An 18,564-nucleotide genomic window follows, 5' to 3' on the forward strand; every position below is an offset into this window, starting at 1 on the left:
GTGTGTGTGTGTGTGTGTGTGTGTGTATATATATATATATATATATATATATATATATATATATATATATATATATATATATATATATATATATATATATATATATATATATATATATATATATATATATATATATATATATTTAATTTGTATACCGCCCTTCTCCCGAAGGACTCAGGGCGGTGAACAGGGCAATACATAAAAACAAGATACAAAAATTAAAAATTCTTAAAAAGTAATTAAACAATGCCCGTAATAAATTAATACAAATTAAAAGTTTTTTTTTTGTTTTTTTATTACATTTATATCCCGCCCTTCTCCGAAGACTCAGGGCGGCTTACAAGCTTAGCAGTAGCCTTCATTCTATGTATATGCCTGCTTGTTAGGGCTTTCACACACACCCCAAGCGGCATTATTACAAAGTCAGCTTATTGCCCCCAACAATCTGGGTTAAGATCCATTTATAAAAACCAACCCCGTCCCATCAGGCCAGGCCAGCTTGTTCAAAAAGATGGGTTTTAAGATCGCGCCGGAAGGAGCGGAGATCGGGCGCCATCCGAAGCTCGACCGGAAGATGGTTCCATAGATCCGGTTCACCCACAGAGAACGCCCTCCCCCTGGGGGCCACCAGTCGGCATTCTTTGACCGGTGGCACCCTGAGGAGGCCCTCTCTGTGGGAGTGTACTGGGCGGAGGGAAATTGACGCCGGCCGCAGGTGCTCCCCAAGGTATTCCGGACCCATGCCATGTAGGGCTTTGTAGGTCATTACTAACACTTTGAACCTCACCCGGAAGACAACTGGAAGCCAATGCAGCTCGCGGAGCAAAGGTGTGACATGGGAGTGTCGGGAAACTCCCAACACAACTCTTGCGGCTGCATTCTGTACCAGTTGGAGCCTCCGAGTGGTCTTCAAGGGTAGCCCCGTGTAGAGAGCGTTGCAGTAATCAAGACGAGAGGTCACAAGTGCATATGTATATATATGTAGGTCTTGGCGTATTCGGGTCTTTTCCCGTGTAGGATTGAGGGTGTCTTGGCGACGTTTCGACGAGGTCCCACTCGTCATCTTCAGGCTGGTGTCTTCGGTTTCGTGCTTGTGCGAGCGAAACGTCGCCAAGACACCCTCAATCCTACACGGGAAAAGACCCGAATACGCCAAGACCTACATACCTATACCCGTGAACATCTACGAAAGCAAATATATATATGTTTTCTGAGGTTTTTGCGGGTGTTTGTATGTAGATCTTTGGTCATTCGGGTTTTTTCCCACGTAGAATTGAAGGTATAAGAGCAACGTTTCGACGAAATCTCATCCGTCATGTATATATATGTATATACATACATACATATATATATATACATACATACATACATACATACATATATATATATATATATATATATATACACATACACACACACACATATATATATACACATACTTACAGCATGTGTATATGTGTGTTTATGTATGTGTATGGGTAGATATATATTTTCTTTTCAGAGCAGGCAACAGAATTTCATTTTTAATGTGGGCCAGTGTGCTCACAGTCAAAAAAATGACAATAAAGTTTGTCTTATCTCATTGGTTCTCCTCCTTCCTCTTGGGTTGGTTCTAGTCAGTATTGATGGAGGGATGAAGCCCCAACCTCCTTTTTTGTAGGGATCCTCGGCGTACGGCATTCTCCCCTTCTTTCTGAGCGTTCAGATCCACATCTTCAACCTCTCATGTATGGTGACCATACATGATGTCACATAATGCAGGCCAGCTTCCCACGTCATAGGAGGCCCGACTACCGTGTTTCCCCAAAAATAAGACCTAGCTTAATTTCGGGAGGTTGGCCTAACATAAGCTCCACCCCAAAAATAAGCCCTATTTTGGGGTGAGGTGCACACTAAAAAATCAAGCTAGGCCGGGGGGGGGGGGGAGGGGGAATGAAGCTTACCATTGCAGCCAGGTTTTCCATGGATCGACACTTGCCCCGCCAGTCCACTTCTGCAGCCAAAGGAACAGCTCAATTCTGCTGCTGAGAATGGAGCTCCGGCCTGCATTTCACCATCAGAGGCCTTTCTGGAAAGGCCTCTGCAGTCAAGAACTGAGCTATGGATTCAATCAATGAACAATGACTCAAAGCCTCAAATATATCTATTTACATAGCTTCCTACTGTACCTACTCCCCTGGGTTGTTCTGTGTCTGATATGATTAGGTAGCTGTCAGGGACGAAGAATCGGGAGGACACGTTAAGTTCCAGTTAAGATGACGTATTGCTCATGCCTTGACATAAGAATCTAGTCAATTAATGGTCAGCACTAAAATGACACTAGATAAGAATTCACAGAATTCAAGAGGGGCTGGACTTGGATCATTTGTGGGAACTTAACAACTCTAGGCTGATTCCTCTCTTGACTCCGCCCCCAGGATCCATTTCTTCTACATTAGCATGCTTCCTGCGAGTCCCTTGGACTGCAAGGCGATCATACCGGTCAGTCCTAGAGGAGATCAACCCTGACTGCTCTTTAGAAGGCCAGGTCCTGAAGCTGAAACTTAAATACTTTGGCCACCTAATGAGAAGGAAGGACTCACTGGAGAAAAGCCCAATGCTGGGAAAGATTGAGGGCAAGAGAAGAAGGGGACGACAGAGAAAGAGGTGGCTGGATGGAGTCACTGAAGCAGTAGGCGTGAGCTTAAATGGATTCCAGAAGAGGATAGAGGACAGGAAGGCCTGGAGGAACATTGTCCATGGTGTCACGATGGGTCGGATTCGACTTGGCAACTAACAACAACAAAAAGCATCAATACGTCAGAGCCAAAACAGGGTTTGAAATCATCTAGCATGGAAGTTGAATTAACATTACTGATCCTAACAATAACTGTGACAGAACAGAGAAAAGAGTAAGGGGGTTGGACTAGATGACCTCCAAGGTCCCTTCCAACTTATTATTATTATTAAGACAGACTGCAAATCTGTTACACGCATTCCTAGCTATCCATGCTCTTAGTGTACTATATTGAGCATGAGTAGGAAATTAATCTGGGAAAGAGGCGAAACAAGGAAGATCTTCCTCAAGGGATGGAAATAAAAAGGGCCAGAGGAGAGTTATCCCAAAGGTGATTTTTCATGAGGCAACTGGACTTTCTTGTTTTTCTTTGAAGACATTTCGCTTCTCATCCAAGAAGCCTCTTCAGCTCCAGTACTTGGATGAGAAGCAAAATGTCTTGAAAGAAAAACAAGAAAGTCCAGTTGCCTCATGAAAAAGCACCTTTTGGGACAACCATGACCTGGATGACTCAGAATCTCCACAGACAGAGGAGACTTAGTTCACTGTGGTGTTGCTGGAGTCCTGGAAGAGAAGAAAATTGGTTCAAATCTACAAAAAAATCTTGGTCTTTAGTTTACCGTTACTACGAATAGGATAGAATAGAACAGAATAGAACAGAATAGAACAGAATAGAACAGAACAGAACAGAACAGAACAGAACAGAACAGAACAGAACAGAACAGAACAGAATAGAATAGAATAGAATAGAATAGAATAGAATAGAATAGAATAGAATAGAATAGAATAGAATAGAATAGAATAGAATAGAATAGAATAGAATAGAATAGAATCTGGAAGGGACCTTGGAGGTCATCTAGTCCAACCCCCTGCTCAGGCAGGAAACCTGATACCATTTCAAACAAATGGCTGTCCAGTCTCTTCTTAAAAATTTCCAGTGTTGAAGCATTCACCACTTCTGGAGGCAGGCTGTTCCACTGGTTAATTGTTCTAACTGTCAGGAAGTTTCTCCTGAGTTCTAGGTTGCTTCTCTCTTTTATTAGTTTCCATCCGTTGATTCTTGTCCTGCCTTCAGGTCCTTTGGAGAATGACTTGACTCCCTCTTCTTTCTGGCAGACCCTATAATATTGGAAGATTGCTATAATGTCCCCCCTTGTCCTTCTCTTCGTTAAACTAGACATACTCAATTCCAGCAACCGTTCTTTATATATTTTGGCCTCCAGTCCCCTAATCATCTTTCTTGCTCTTCTCTGTACTCTTTCTAGAGTCTCAACATCTTTTTTATATCATGGTGACCAAAACTGGATGCAAGTATTCCAAGTGTGGCCTTACCAAGGCATTGTAAAGTGGTATTAGTACTTCACTTGATCTTGATTCTATCCCTCTGTTAATGCAGCCTAGCCCTGTGTTGTGTTTTTTGGCAGCTGCAGCACACGGCTGGCTCATATTTAAGTGAGATCCCTCTTTGCTTGTTAGAAAATGCCAAGAGGTGTTTGCATGACCCTAGGAGGACACTGCAACTGTCATAAACATGCCAGCTGCAAAGCCTCCGAATTTTGATCATGTGACCACGGGGATGCTGCAATGGTTGTAAGTGTGAAAAACAGTCATAAGTCACTTTTTCCGTGCTGTTGTAACTTTGAAGGTCACTAAATGAATTATTGTAAGTCAAGGACTTCCTATCATGTACCACTGTGATAACACTAATTATTATTTCTGTATCTCTTACATTCTGAATGACTTGCAGAACAGAAAACCGTGTCTCCAAAATCTTTCTAATCAGAGAAATAAAGTTCCACAGATTTATTTATTTTTTAAAAAAACCTGCAATTTACTAGATTGCCATTAGATGTCAGCACTTAACTTTCTATAGACTGATAGCGAAAATTTTTCTTCTACACCAGCACCAACAGTGGGTTTCTCTGAGACCTTAGTGCTGGGGCTCTTCAAACTTGGCCCTTTTATGACTTGTGGACTTCAACTCCCAGAATTCCTCAGCCAGCATGCCTGGCTGAGGAATTCTGGGAGTTGAAGTCCACAGGTCATAAAAGGGCCAAGTTTGAAGACCCCTGCTTTAGTGCCACACACAAATTAGGCAAGAGACTGAATTATAGAAACTTTAAAAATATTTCAGTGTACTGCAATAATCCCGATTTGTTAGTGTCCAAGTTGGAAGGGCCATCTAGGTCAGGTCCCTCTTCTGACTCTGAGCAGAAAATACAAATTAAAACCTTTCCTTATAGAGAACCAGTGCAAGCAAGCCCATAATCCTCTTTTTATTCTGCTGTTGATGCTCTTACTCAGGGGTCTTCAAACTTGGCCCTTTTATGACTTGTGGACTTCAACTCCCAGAATTCCTCAGCCAGGCAAGCTGGCTGAGGAATTCTGGGAGTTGAAGTCCACAAGTCATAAAAGGGCCAAGTTTGAAGACCCCAGCTCTTAGTGCTATGAAGAGTTGAGGGGGGTTTCTTTGGCTTTCAATTAGAAACTGTCTAATTTAACTTACAGATTAATTAGGGTTGGAAGAGACCTTGCAGGTTTTCTAATCCAATCCCCTATTCAAAGAGGAGATACTATTCCGGACAAATTACTGTCCAGTCCTTTCTTTAAAATCTCCAATGATGGAGCACCCATCCACCCATTTCCAGAACTAAGCCATTCTATTGATTGTTCTAACCATCAGGAAATTTCTTAGGTCTAGGTTGCTTCTCTCTTTGGTAAGTTTCCGTCCGTCGCTTCTTGTCCTGCCTTCAGGTGCTTTGGAGAATAGCTTGACTCCCTCTTCTTTGTGGTAGCCCCTGAGATATTGGAACACTGCTATCATGTCACCCCTCGTCCTTCTCTTCATTAAACTAGACATACCCAATTCTTGCAACTGTTCTTCATGTTTTAGCCTCTGGTCTCCTAACCATCTTCGTTGCTCTTCTCTGCACTCTTTCCAAGGTTTCAACAATTCGCTTTTGAATCATGGGGACCAGAACTGGATACAGTATTCCACGTGTGGTCTCACCTGTGTGGTATAAAGCAGTATTATCACTTCACAAGATCTTTGTTGATGCAGTAGTTTAAATCTTGAACCCAGTAGTTGAATCCACTTGTTCTTAATTTTAAAAAAAATAGTTATTTGAATAAATTTGGACTGAACTTGAGTCCACTAATTCAATTGCTGTATTCTAGGATGAAGAAAATCAAACTTGAGATGCCTTCACAAGTCCTGCAATTTCCAAAAGAGGTTTTTGATCTGAAAAATCATCTTAGCAGCTCTGCTGAGGGTCCAGAGACTACAGTGAATTCTCCCCAAATAAAACTCTACAAAAAACAAAAAAAACCGCAACAAATTGGTATTCAAAAATGTTTTAAAATATGTTTCAAACTTTTATAATTTCTCTTTTAAATGTGTATATTATAATTGGCAAAGTCATACAGGTATCCTTGACTTATGATTGTAACTCACCCTAATGAATGTTTCAATTATAAGGTTGTGGTCGTTAAGTCAAGGCATCCCATAACTGGATTTTTCAACAATTTTTGAGTGAGTCTAAAGAACTTTTTGAGTCTGTGTGAATGCTCCAAACAGTAATAAAGGTGAGTCGGTTGTCAAGCACCCACAATGAGATCATGTGACCACAGCCATCATAACTTAAAGCAGACCAGAACAGTCTCCTAGGGATTGTCTCAAAGTCACCCAGCCATCTTTCATGCTTAAGGCAGGACTAGAACTCCTTGTCTCCTGGTGATTGGCCCAAAGTCACCTGGCCGGCTTTCACGCCTAAGGTAGGACTAGAACTCACAGTCTCCCAGTTTCTAGACCAGCATTTTAACCACTATACCAAACTGACTCTCAAGTTTTAATTCTTAGGTGGAGCTTTGGAAAATATAGCAGTAAATGTTATTGCATATCATGGACGTTTTAGTTGAGAGACTCCTGATTTAGCATTCTAGAATTAATTGCAATACATAATTGCATGAGTTGTTATTTCATTCCATGCCTCCACTGCACTTAGCGATAATCTCATAATAAATAAAACTACTACTATCTCACAACTTTTAATTACCTCGCTGCATTTCAATATATCAACCTACTCTTTTCCAGTTAAAACCCAGCCCTAGGCCACAACACTGTTGCCTTCCTTCCCTGCTTCATTATTCCAACCCCTCTTTGCTTCATCCACTTACTAAGCACTTAAAATAAAACAACTCATTAGGACAGTTCTGAGAACTGTAGTTGATACCTGCCTGCTATCATGCCAGCTTAACTCTCCTTGAAGATCCGTTATGTTCTTGTGACAACTCCGGGATCAGTCAACTTGCCCCCCGTCTTCTGCTCCCTCTAAATTGTTTCTTTGTTGTTAACACCATCCGTCACTTAGACTCATAGAATCAGAGGGCTGGAAGGAACCATGGAGGTCTTCTAGTCCAACACCCCCCACCCCCCGCTCAAGACAGAAGGCTTTATACCATCCCGGATAAATGGTTCTCCAACCTTTTCTTGAGAATCTGCAGTGATGGAGAGCTCACACTTCCTGAAGGCAATCTTGCCTCCAGAAGCTGTGGGTGTTCCGACACTGGAAGTTTTTAAGAAGAAATTGGACAACCATTTGTCTGAAATGGGACGGGGCAGAGGTCCCCAACCTTTTTTGGGCACCGGAGCCTGTTGCCATGGAGAAAAAGGATTTTCTGTGGAGCAGAGGGGGTGTGGTTTTGAATACTGCCTGTATCCCGAGGATGGAGACTTTGCTTGTTTGTGTAGCCCGCTGCTGCCATGCTGCAGACCGGTACTGGTCTACGGACCGGGCGTTGGGGAACAGTCCTTTAAAACACGCTTCTAGAAGATACGAAGAAATTTTGAAAGACCATTCGCAACAACGTTATATTATGGAGTGGAAAAAGTGGATTGAGTATATCCAGAACAAATATGGGACCAAAAAGTTTCATTTAGCATTTGTATAAGTTTTTTTTAATGTGATATTAGTATTGCTTGTAGTCATTTCATATGAGCTAGAGTGCGATAGACTTAATAGTTTATTGTTATTAACATATGGTTGTTTATGATTGTTTTTACTTTTATACCTTGTATTTAGCTCTGGGAAGTCGGGGAGGGGGAGGGGGGAAGGGGGGGAGGGTTAGGGAGGGTTAGGAAGGGTTGGGTGGGGGGAGGGGGGAGGGATTGTTAAAGATAAAATGTATGTTAAAACTTTTCAATAAAAAAAAAGATAAAATGTATTGTAAAACTTTTCAATAAAAAAAAAAGAAGATACGAAGAAATAATTGACTTCCGGTGGCGGCGCGGCACCGGAGACAGCCGTTTCGGGCTGCCCGCTGCTCAGCTGTGTTGTTTTCACCCGAAACAGCGCCGATCAGCTGTTCGGGTGAATTTGAAGCCCCCTCCTCGGGAGAAGAGGAGGGGGAGAGGCCCCAGGTAGGGGTTGAGTTCTCCGGGGCCGCCTGAGCTTAAAGCTTGGGCGGCTGAAGGATTGAACTCCCCCGTAGCCTGGGTTGCTCCCAGCTGTTCAGCGTCTCTGCTCCGGGATTCTTGGAGCAGAGCCAGGCGTTTGCGACCACCCCTGCCAGAAGGAAAGACCCTGGAATAAAAGGAGCAGGCAGAGCGGTACAGGAGGAAGAGGTGAAGAGGACTTTTATTTTTACTCTCTAGCTTAATGGACTTTTTAAACTTAAAGTGAAAGTGCGTAATAAGTAAAAGTAAAAAGATGGCGGCCAAACCTCCCTCAAAAACTCTTCGGAGTGCTGGAACTTCCCCGGTGCAACAGACATCGTTGCAAGCCTTGCTTCCTCCTGCTGCATTGACATCGAAGGATTTACAAGATGCTCTTGAAAAACATGCCCAGGTAATTTTAGAAACACTGGGTGATAAATTGGCAAAGGTGGAGGAGAAATTGGAGAAAATGGAGGAGAGGATAGAAGAGAGGATGGAAGAGAAATTCAGTGCGATGAGGGTAGACATTTTGTCTACAGTGGAAAGTGTGGCTGAATGTGTGCAAGGTTTGGAAGAAAAAGTGGAAGATTTGACTCAAAAAATGCTATATTAGAAGTAAAGGTATTGGAGAATGAAGAGTTAAGAGATAAAATGGACAGAGAATTAAGTCTTGTTCAGTTTCATCAGATGCAGTATGCTGTTAGAATCAGAGGCTTAAAAGAAAATATTAAGGAAGACCTAAAGCAGCTGATTTCTGAAGCTCTGGAAGCAGTATTGGGTCAGCCAGCATCTGAAATAAAGGGATGCATGGATAAAGTTTTTTGTGTAAATTCATGGATTGCTAGACAGAGAAAGCTACCTAGAGATGTGGTGGTTTATTTTGCAAAGAGAGAAACTAGAGATGAAGTTATTCAAGCCGCCTATGATACTAAAGTAATGGTTGCTGACCAAGAAGTTTTGGTTTTAAAGGAAATTCCTCCAAAGATTTTAAGGAGAAGAAAGGACTTTGCATTTCTTGTGCAGGAACTTAAGCAACGTGATATAAGGTTCAGATGGGAGATCCCAGTTGGATTGGTGGCGATGCATGAAGGTAAAAGATACCGTCTGGTTACTGTGACACAGGCGCGTGATTTCTACAATAATGTTTTAAAAGCAACCCCACTATCACTTCTGGAAGCGGCAAAGGGATCTGGAGAAGAAGATGGACAGACAGAGGAGAATGGTGCTGGAGGGGATCAAACTATAACTTTGTTGGCTGATGTTGGAGAGCTGAGGGTGACGCGTGCTGCTTTAAAAAGAGCAAAACAAATAAAAGAACAAGACCAGCAGAAGTTTATGGAAATTTCAAAGCGTACTTATAGCGAGGCAGTGGGAGGAGCGCGGCCCAAAGGCGACAGAGGGGCTATTAAAGATGTGCTCCAACAGCTTCGGGATGACAAGCATGGCGACTAAATTTCTAACCTGGAACGTTAATGGACTAAACTCGCCTCAGAAGAGAAAGAAAGTTTTTCAATATTTAAAACAATTTAAGATTGATGTTATATGCTTGCAAGAAACGCATATTAGGGCTATGGACCAAAAGTTTTTATTGAACTCAAGGTTGGGTACGCAATTTGTCGCCTCTGCAATGAATAAGAAAAACGGAGTGGTTGTCTATGTTAAAAGTGCTTTAACAGCGGACTTAATTGAAGCAGATAAGCATGGAAGATACGTAATGATAGATTTGTTGTTAGAAGGCAAAAAAACGCTTTTAGTTGGACTGTATGCTCCTAATCAACAACAACAACAACCTGACTTTTTTAGCTTACTTCATACAAAGCTTACTCAGTTGGATTACAAATCGTTTATTTTTATGGGGGACTGGAATGGTGTTTTGGACGTACAGATGGATAAGGCTGGTTTTTTTAAGCGTGTTCCGTGTCATGCCAGACTGCCTAAATCTTTTTTTGAAATGAAGGATGATTTGGAATTGCGAGACATTTGGCGTGACACACACCCGCATGAAAAGGATTATACTTTTTTTTCTGATAGACATCAATCTTTTTCCAGGATTGACTTCATTTTGTTGACTAACGATTTTTTTTCTAGGATTAAGAAGGTAAAGATTTGTGCAAGAGCTATTTCTGACCATAGTCCAGTATGGTTAGAGATTAATAAGGACAATAGAGATAGGCGCTCGTGGCGCGTAAATGAGAACTTGTTTAGAAATCAGAAAAATGTGGAAGAGTGTAAACAGCGAATGAAGGATTTTTTTGAAATTAATATGAATAAGGATACTTCTATGGACATGGTTTGGGATGCTAGCAAGGCCTATATGAGAGGGGTGTTGATATATATGAATAATAGACACAGACGTACTTTGGAAGCTAGAAGGAAAGAATTGGAGAATGAAATTAAGGAAAAAGAGAATGCCTTGATTCTGAATCCATTGGATGTGAAGACTAAGGAGGGTATTAAGTTATTAAGAGGACAATTTGATAAACTAATGGCTGACCAGGTGGCTACCAATTTGCGGTTTGCCAGGCATAACACTTTTTGCAATGCTAATAAGCCAGGTAGATGGTTAGCTTATAGACTAAGGAAAAAGCAGAGGGCTTCTAATATAGACAAAATTGAATATAAGGGAAAGGTAGTGTTTCAACAGGATCTTATTAAGGAAGCCTTTGTGGATTTTTATTCTAAATTATATGCTAAGGAGAAGATTAACGAAAAAGACATTGATGTATATTTGGAGAATGCTAGCATTCCGGCTCTTACGCAAGTACAAAAAGAGATTAATCAACTGATTACAGAAGAAGAAATACTTACAGCAATTAAGGAGTTGAAGGTGGATAAAGCACCAGGTACAGATGGTCTGACTGCGGCCTACTACAAAAATTTACAATTAGAGATGATAAAACCGTTAAAGGAATTGTTCCAGATAATCCAGAGAGGGGGAAAGGTGCCTCCGTCTTGGAGAACTGCTTTTATTTCTTTGATTCCGAAGGAAGACCAAGATGTTACTCAAGTAAAAAACTACAGACCGATATCACTATTAAATACAGATTATAAGATATTTGCTAAGGTGTTGGCTAATAGATTGATGAGGGTTCTGCAACAGGTGATTCATGGGGATCAAACTGGGTTTATTAGTGGTAGGCAAATGAAAAATAACGTGAGGCATATACCGTATATACTTGAGTATAAGCCGAATTTTTCAGCCCACTTTTTGGGCTGAAAAATTCCACTTCGGCTTATACTCCAGTCAACAAAAAAACTTACCGAGGACTTGTGCGCGGCCGAGGCTTTGGTGCTTCCGGGATCGCCCGCACCTCTCCCAAGCCACCGCCGTCCGAGACCTGCCGAAGTTTGGGGAGGTTTGGGGAGGTGCACGCGCACCTCCCCAAACTCCGTGCCTTGCCTGCCTGCTTCTTTCCGCAGCGGAAAGAAGCAGGCAGGCAGGGCGCGGAGGAACGGAGACTTGCCGACGTTTGGGGAGGTTTGGGCGCCTCCCCAAACCTCGGCAGGTCTCCGTTCCTCCGCGCAGACCTGCCGACGTTTGGGGAGGTTTGGGCGCCTCCCCAAACCTCCCCAAACCTCGGCAGGTCTCCGTTCCTGTTTGGGGAGGTTTGGGCGCCTCCCCAAACCTCCCCAAACCTCGGCAGGTCTCCGTTCCTCCGCGCAGACCTGCCGACGTTTGGGGAGGTTTGGGGAGGCGCCCAAACCTCCCCAAAGGTCGGCAGGAAGAACGGAGACCTGCCGAGGTTTGGGGAGGTTTGGGGAGGCGCCCAAACCTCCCCAAAGGTCGGCAGGTCTGCGCGGAGGAACGGAGACCTGCCGAGGTTTGGGGAGGTTTGGGGAGGCGCCCAAACCTCCCCAAACAGGAACGGAGACCTGCCGAGGTTTGGGGAGGTTTGGGGAGGCGCCCAAACCTCCCCAAACGTCGGCAGGTCTGCGCGGAGGAACGGAGACCTGCCGAGGTTTGGGGAGGTTTGGGGAGGCGCCCAAACCTCCCCAAACAGGAACGGAGACCTGCCGAGGTTTGGGGACGTTTGGGGAGGCGCCCAAACCTCCCCAAAGGTCGGCAGGTCTGCGCGGAGGAACGGAGACCTGCCGAGGTTTGGGGAGGTTTGGGGAGGCGCCCAAACCTCCCCAAACAGGAACGGAGACCTGCCGAGGTTTGGGGAGGTTTGGGGAGGCGCCCAAACCTCCCCAAAGGTCGGCAGGTCTGCGCGGAGGAACGGAGACCTGCCGAGGTTTGGGGAGGTTTGGGGAGGCGCCCAAACCTCCCCAAACAGGAACGGAGACCTGCCGAGGTTTGGGGACGTTTGGGGAGGCGCCCAAACCTCCCCAAAGGTCGGCAGGTCTGCGCGGAGGAACGGAGACCTGTCGAGGTTTGGGGAGGTTTGGGGAGGCGCCCAAACCTCCCCAAACAGGAACGGAGACCTGCCGAGGTTTGGGGAGGTTTGGGGAGGCGCCCAAACCTCCCCAAAGGTCGGCAGGTCTGCGCGGAGGAACGGAGACCTGCCGAGGTTTGGGGAGGTTTGGGGAGGCGCCCAAACCTCCCCAAACAGGAACGGAGACCTGCCGAGGTTTGGGGACGTTTGGGGAGGCGCCCAAACCTCCCCAAAGGTCGGCAGGTCTGCGCGGAGGAACGGAGACCTGCCGAGGTTTGGGGACGTTTGGGGAGGCGCCCAAACCTCCCCAAAGGTCGGCAGGTCTGCGCGGAGGAACGGAGACCTGCCGAGGTTTGGGGAGGTTTGGGGAGGCGCCCAAACCTCCCCAAACAGGAACGGAGACCTGCCGAGGTTTGGGGACGTTTGGGGAGGCGCCCAAACCTCCCCAAAGGTCGGCAGGTCTGCGCGGAGGAACGGAGACCTGCCGAGGTTTGGGGAGGTTTGGGGAGGCGCCCAAACCTCCCCAAACAGGAACGGAGACCTGCCGAGGTTTGGGGACGTTTGGGGAGGCGCCCAAACCTCCCCAAAGGTCGGCAGGAGGAACGGAGACCTGCCGAGGTTTGGGGAGGTTTGGGGAGGCGCCCAAACCTCCCCAAAGGTCGGCAGGAGGAACGGAGACCTGCCGAGGTTTGGGGAGGTTTGGGGAGGCGCCCAAACCTCCCCAAAGGTCGGCAGGAGGAACGGAGACCTGCCGAGGTTTGGGGAGGCGCCCAAACCTCCCCAAACAGGAACGGAGACCTGGGGAGGTTTGGGGAGGCGCCCAAACCTCCCCAAAGGTCGGCAGGTCTGCGCGGAGGAACGGAGACCTGCCGAGGTTTGGGGAGGTTTGGGGAGGCGCCCAAACCTCCCCAAACAGGAACGGAGACCTGCCGAGGTTTGGGGAGGTTTGGGGAGGCGCCCAAACCTCCCCAAACGTCGGCAGGTCTGCGCGGAGGAACGGAGACCTGCCGAGGTTTGGGGAGGTTTGGGGAGGCGCCCAAACCTCCCCAAACAGGAACGGAGACCTGCCGAGGTTTGGGGACGTTTGGGGACGTTTGGGGAGGCGCCCAAACCTCCCCAAAGGTCGGCAGGTCTGCGCGGAGGAACGGAGACCTGCCGAGGTTTGGGGAGGTTTGGGGAGGCGCCCAAACCTCCCCAAACAGGAACGGAGACCTGCCGAGGTTTGGGGAGGTTTGGGGAGGCGCCCAAACCTCCCCAAAGGTCGGCAGGTCTGCGCGGAGGAACGGAGACCTGCCGAGGTTTGGGGAGGTTTGGGGAGGCGCCCAAACCTCCCCAAACAGGAACGGAGACCTGCCGAGGTTTGGGGAGGTTTGGGGAGGCGCCCAAACCTCCCCAAACGTCGGCAGGTCTGCGCGGAGGAACGGAGACCTGCCGAGGTTTGGGGAGGTTTGGGGAGGCGCCCAAACCTCCCCAAACAGGAACGGAGACCTGCCGAGGTTTGGGGACGTTTGGGGAGGCGCCCAAACCTCCCCAAAGGTCGGCAGGTCTGTGCGGAGGAACGGAGACCTGCCGAGGTTTGGGGAGGTTTGGGGAGGCGCCCAAACCTCCCCAAACAGGAACGGAGACCTGCCGAGGTTTGGGGAGGTTTGGGGAGGCGCCCAAACCTCCCCAAAGGTCGGCAGGAGGAACGGAGACCTGCCGACGAGCCTTGGCCACACAGGGTATTCCTGTGTATTCAGGCTTGCAAAATGGCGGATCGAGCCTCTGCTGGCGGCAGAGGCTTGCAGAACGGCGGATCGGCTTATACTCGAGTCAATAACTTTTTCCAGTTTTTGGGGGTGAAATTGGGGGTCTCGGCTTATACTCGAGTCGGCTTATACTCAAGTATATACGGTAGTTGATGTGTTGGAATTTTTGGAAAGGAACAACCAGATCCCTGCGGCGCTAATTTTTTTAGATGCTGAAAAACCCTTTCATCAATTGAACTGGCAATTTTTGATGAAAGTTTTAGATAAAATGAATTTTGGGGATAAATTTTCGCAACCAATTAGGGCATTATATCAAAAACAAACAGCCCGAATAATAGTTAATAATAGCTTGTCAGAAGCATGTAATATCGAGAAGGGTACAAGGCAAGGGTGCCCGTTATCGCCTTTGTTATTTGTGTTAACATTGGAGATATTACTGGTAAAAATACGGAACTCGGAAAGAATTAAGGGTATACAAATTAGAGATCAGGATTATAGATTGAGAGCGTTCGCAGACGATCTGGTTGTTACAGTGACCCAGCCGAAGAGTTCTGTTGTGGACCTGATGGAGATAATAATGCAATATGGGAAGGTTTCTGGATTTAAAGTTAACGTACAAAAAACTAAAATTCTGGCTAAAAATATGACAGCATCGCAAAAGGCCCTTTTAGAAGGGTTAACTGGATTTGAGATTGTTAAAAGGGTCAAATATTTGGGGGTGCTTTTGTCGCCCTCTAATACAAAACTATATAAAAATAACTATGAAAAATTATGGGGAAAAATCCAAAAAGAAATGGAGAGTTGGGAAAAACTGAAATTGTCGTTGTTGGGGCGAATCGCAGCAGTGAAAATGAATGTCCTGCCTAAATTTTTATTTTTATTTCAAATGATACCGGTTCTTAAGAAAGATTCTAATTTGGAGGAATGGCAGAGAGGTATCAACAAATTTGTCTGGGCAGGGAAAAGGCCACGAGTTAAACTTAAGATTATGCAGGATACTCGTGAAAGAGGTGGTCTTAAAATGCCTAATCTTAAATTATATTATGAAGCTGCTGCGTTAGCAGGTATAAGTGATTGGATTAATTTGACACAAGAGAGATTATTAAATCTTGAGGGCCATGATTTGCTGTTTGGCTGGCATGCATATTTGTTGTATGATAAGAAGGTAGATAATGTGTTTAGAGTGCATATTTTAAGACAGGCATTGCTGAGAGTTTGGAAGAAGTATAGACATAAGTTAGACTGTAAGATACCATTGTGGGCAATTCCAAAACACGCAATAGAAAATATAAATGTTGGTTTTAAACATGATGTGACTACGTATAAAGAGATTTTAAGCTTGGAAAGAAATGTCTGGTGTTTGAAACCATATAGCCTCTTGCGAGATGAAGAGATTGTTCAAACTTGGTTTCAATATATTCAGCTACGGGCCAGGTGGAAAGAAGACCAGAAAATTGGCTTTACAATGACTGATGAAAATCTGATAAAGCAAATTAGAAATCAGGGACCAGCACATATTAAACGGATATATCTTGCATTGATAGAGATTGACTCAGAAACAGAACTTGTTAAGGACTGTATGGTAAAATGGGCCCAGAACATCCAAGAAGTTATTACAATGGATACGTGGGAAAAGATTTGGGTGAGGAACGTAAAATTTACACAAGCTCAAAATTTAAGAGAGAACTTTTATAAAATGTTTTATAGATGGCATCTAGATCCTAAAAAGCTTGCAAGTATGTATCCGAATTATCAGCCAAAATGTTGGAGGTGTGGTGATGAAGATGCAACATATTTTCACGTATGGTGGACTTGCAAAAAGGTTAAGGCCTTCTGGATTAAAATTTGGTGGAATATGCAGAAGATTTTCAAGCAAAGGATAAAGTTTTGTCCGCAACTTTTCTTGTTGGGAATAATTACAGATGCTACGGTTGTGGACACTAAGCTGATGTTGAATTTAATTACGGCAGCAAGCCTCTTAATAGGTCAGTATTGGAAGAAAGAGGAACTGCCGACCATAGAAGAATGGACTTTAAAGGTTTCTGACCTGGCAGAGATGGCAAAGATTTCGGCTTATTTGAAAGATCACTCGCAAGAACGTTATATTATGGAATGGAGAAAATGGATTGAGTATATCCAGAACAAATATAGGACTAAAAAGTTTCATGTAGCATTTGAATAAGTCTTCCTTTTCTTTTTCTTTTTTTTCTTGTTTTCTCTATATATAATTAATATTAATAGTGTTTGTATTATCCTATATGAGCCAGAGAGTGATAGATTTTAGAGTTTATGGTTGTTAGCATATGGATGGTTATGATTGTTTTTTTTTTGTTTTTATACCTTGTACTTAGCTCTGGGAAGTCGGGGGGGGGGAGGGGGAGAGGGGTAGGGAGGGAGGGAGAGGGGAGGGGGAGGGGGGACTGTTAAAGAGAAAATGTATGTTAAAACTTTTCAATAAAAAAAAAGATAAAATGTATTGTAAAACTTTTCAATAAAAAAAAAAGAAGATACGAAGAAATAATTATGTGATTAATTTTCCCCGGAGTTAGTATGAACCTTAGTCCCTGATTAAAAATGAATAGAATCAAAGGACTAAAAGGTCTTCTGGTCCAGGACTTTTCAACCAGTACCACCAGTCGCCTAGCAAGGTGTGAAAAAAATGATAACCAAAAAATAAAAAATAAAAAGGAAAAAAGTGATGAAGTACAAGTAGTCCTTGACTTACAACAGTTTTGCTTAGTGACTGTTCAAAGTTACAATGGCACTGAAAAAAGTGCACCCCAAGCCACAGGTGAGCAAGACACCTGCCTGCCCACCTGGCGGTGCTCCTCCTCCTGTCCGAGGTTTTCATTGTTGTGAGCATTTCTGTTGAGGATTGGCAGCGGGGGTGGAGTGGGGGTGTTTGGTTTTTATTCCCCCCTCCTCTGCTGGGTGGTTGCAGCAGGTTTTGGTCACTTCACATGACCCTGGGACACTGTGACCGTCATAAATATGAATCAGTTGCCAAGCATCTGAATGTAAATCACAAGACCCTGGAGATGCTCCAACATCCCAGCTGATCGGAGCTTCTTCTGGGCTCAGCTGCCAAGCTGAATTTTGATCACGTGAGTGTGGGAATGCTGCAGTGGTCGTTAGTGTGAAAAAACAGTCATAGGTTTCTTTTTTCGTTGCGGTGCTGTTGTAACTTCAAATGGTCACTAAACTAATGGTTGTAAGTCAAGGACTACCTGTACTATGTAACTGGGAGCAACAATGAGAGAGAATGGTGGTCTTGCTCATTTATTTGTGAATCTCCTAGATGCGTCTTATAGACCATCATCTAAGATGGAATGCTGGCCCTGCAGCTCCAGCCGTCTCTTGCTCAGGCTTGTGCGGTGCTGCCACCAGTTCAGCTCATTCCCCTCTACTACTACCACTTTTCTAGGATGGTCGCGTACCACCTGCCAGGTGCCAATGTACCACAGGTGGTACCCGTACCACTGGTTGAAAAGCCCTGTATTAGGCCCACCTGAGAAAATGTGGCGTCTTAGGGCAGGGGTAGGCAACCTTGGCTCTTTTATGACTCATGGACGTCAACTCCCAGAATTCCTGAACCAGCTATGCTGACTGAGGAATTCTGGGAGTTGAAGTCCATGAGTCATAAAAGAGCCGAGGTTGCCTACCCCTGTCTTAGGGACACCTAAACCACCCAAAAGGGAACATCTGGTGCCTTGGGGGAACACCCAAAAGGGAACTTTTTTAGCTACTTCAGCTTTCTTCCTTCTTATCTACCATGTGCCAGCCTTGAAGGGTGAAGTCTTTATCTTATGTGTGTCAGCTTTCCTAGGTGGATTGCTTATGTACCGTATTTTTTGGACCGGAAGACGCACTGGACCATAAGACGCACCCAGTTTTTAGAGCAGGAAAACAAGAAAAAAATTCTTTTTCCTTCTCTCTCTCTCCCTCTCTCTCTCTCTCTCTTTCTCTCCCTCCCTCTCCCATTGTCCCTTCCTTCCTTCCTTCCTTCCTTCCTTCCTTCCTTTCTTCCCTCCCTCCCTCTTTGTCCTTCCCTCTCTGCATTAGAGCAGTACCCGCGGAGGCAGCCCTGCAGCCCGGCTTTCTCTTGCAGAAAGCAAGCTGAAACGGAGTGAGGGAGATTGCCAGAAATGCGAATCGGCCGATCTCGCGCTCCTGCAAACTCCCTCGCTTGGTTTCAGCTTCCCTTGCTACAAGAGAAAGCAGGCTGAAACG

The sequence above is a fragment of the Vipera berus genome, assembly GCF_964194415.1.
Source record: "Vipera berus genome assembly, chromosome: 3".
NCBI classification, from domain to species: Eukaryota; Metazoa; Chordata; class Lepidosauria; order Squamata; family Viperidae; genus Vipera; species Vipera berus.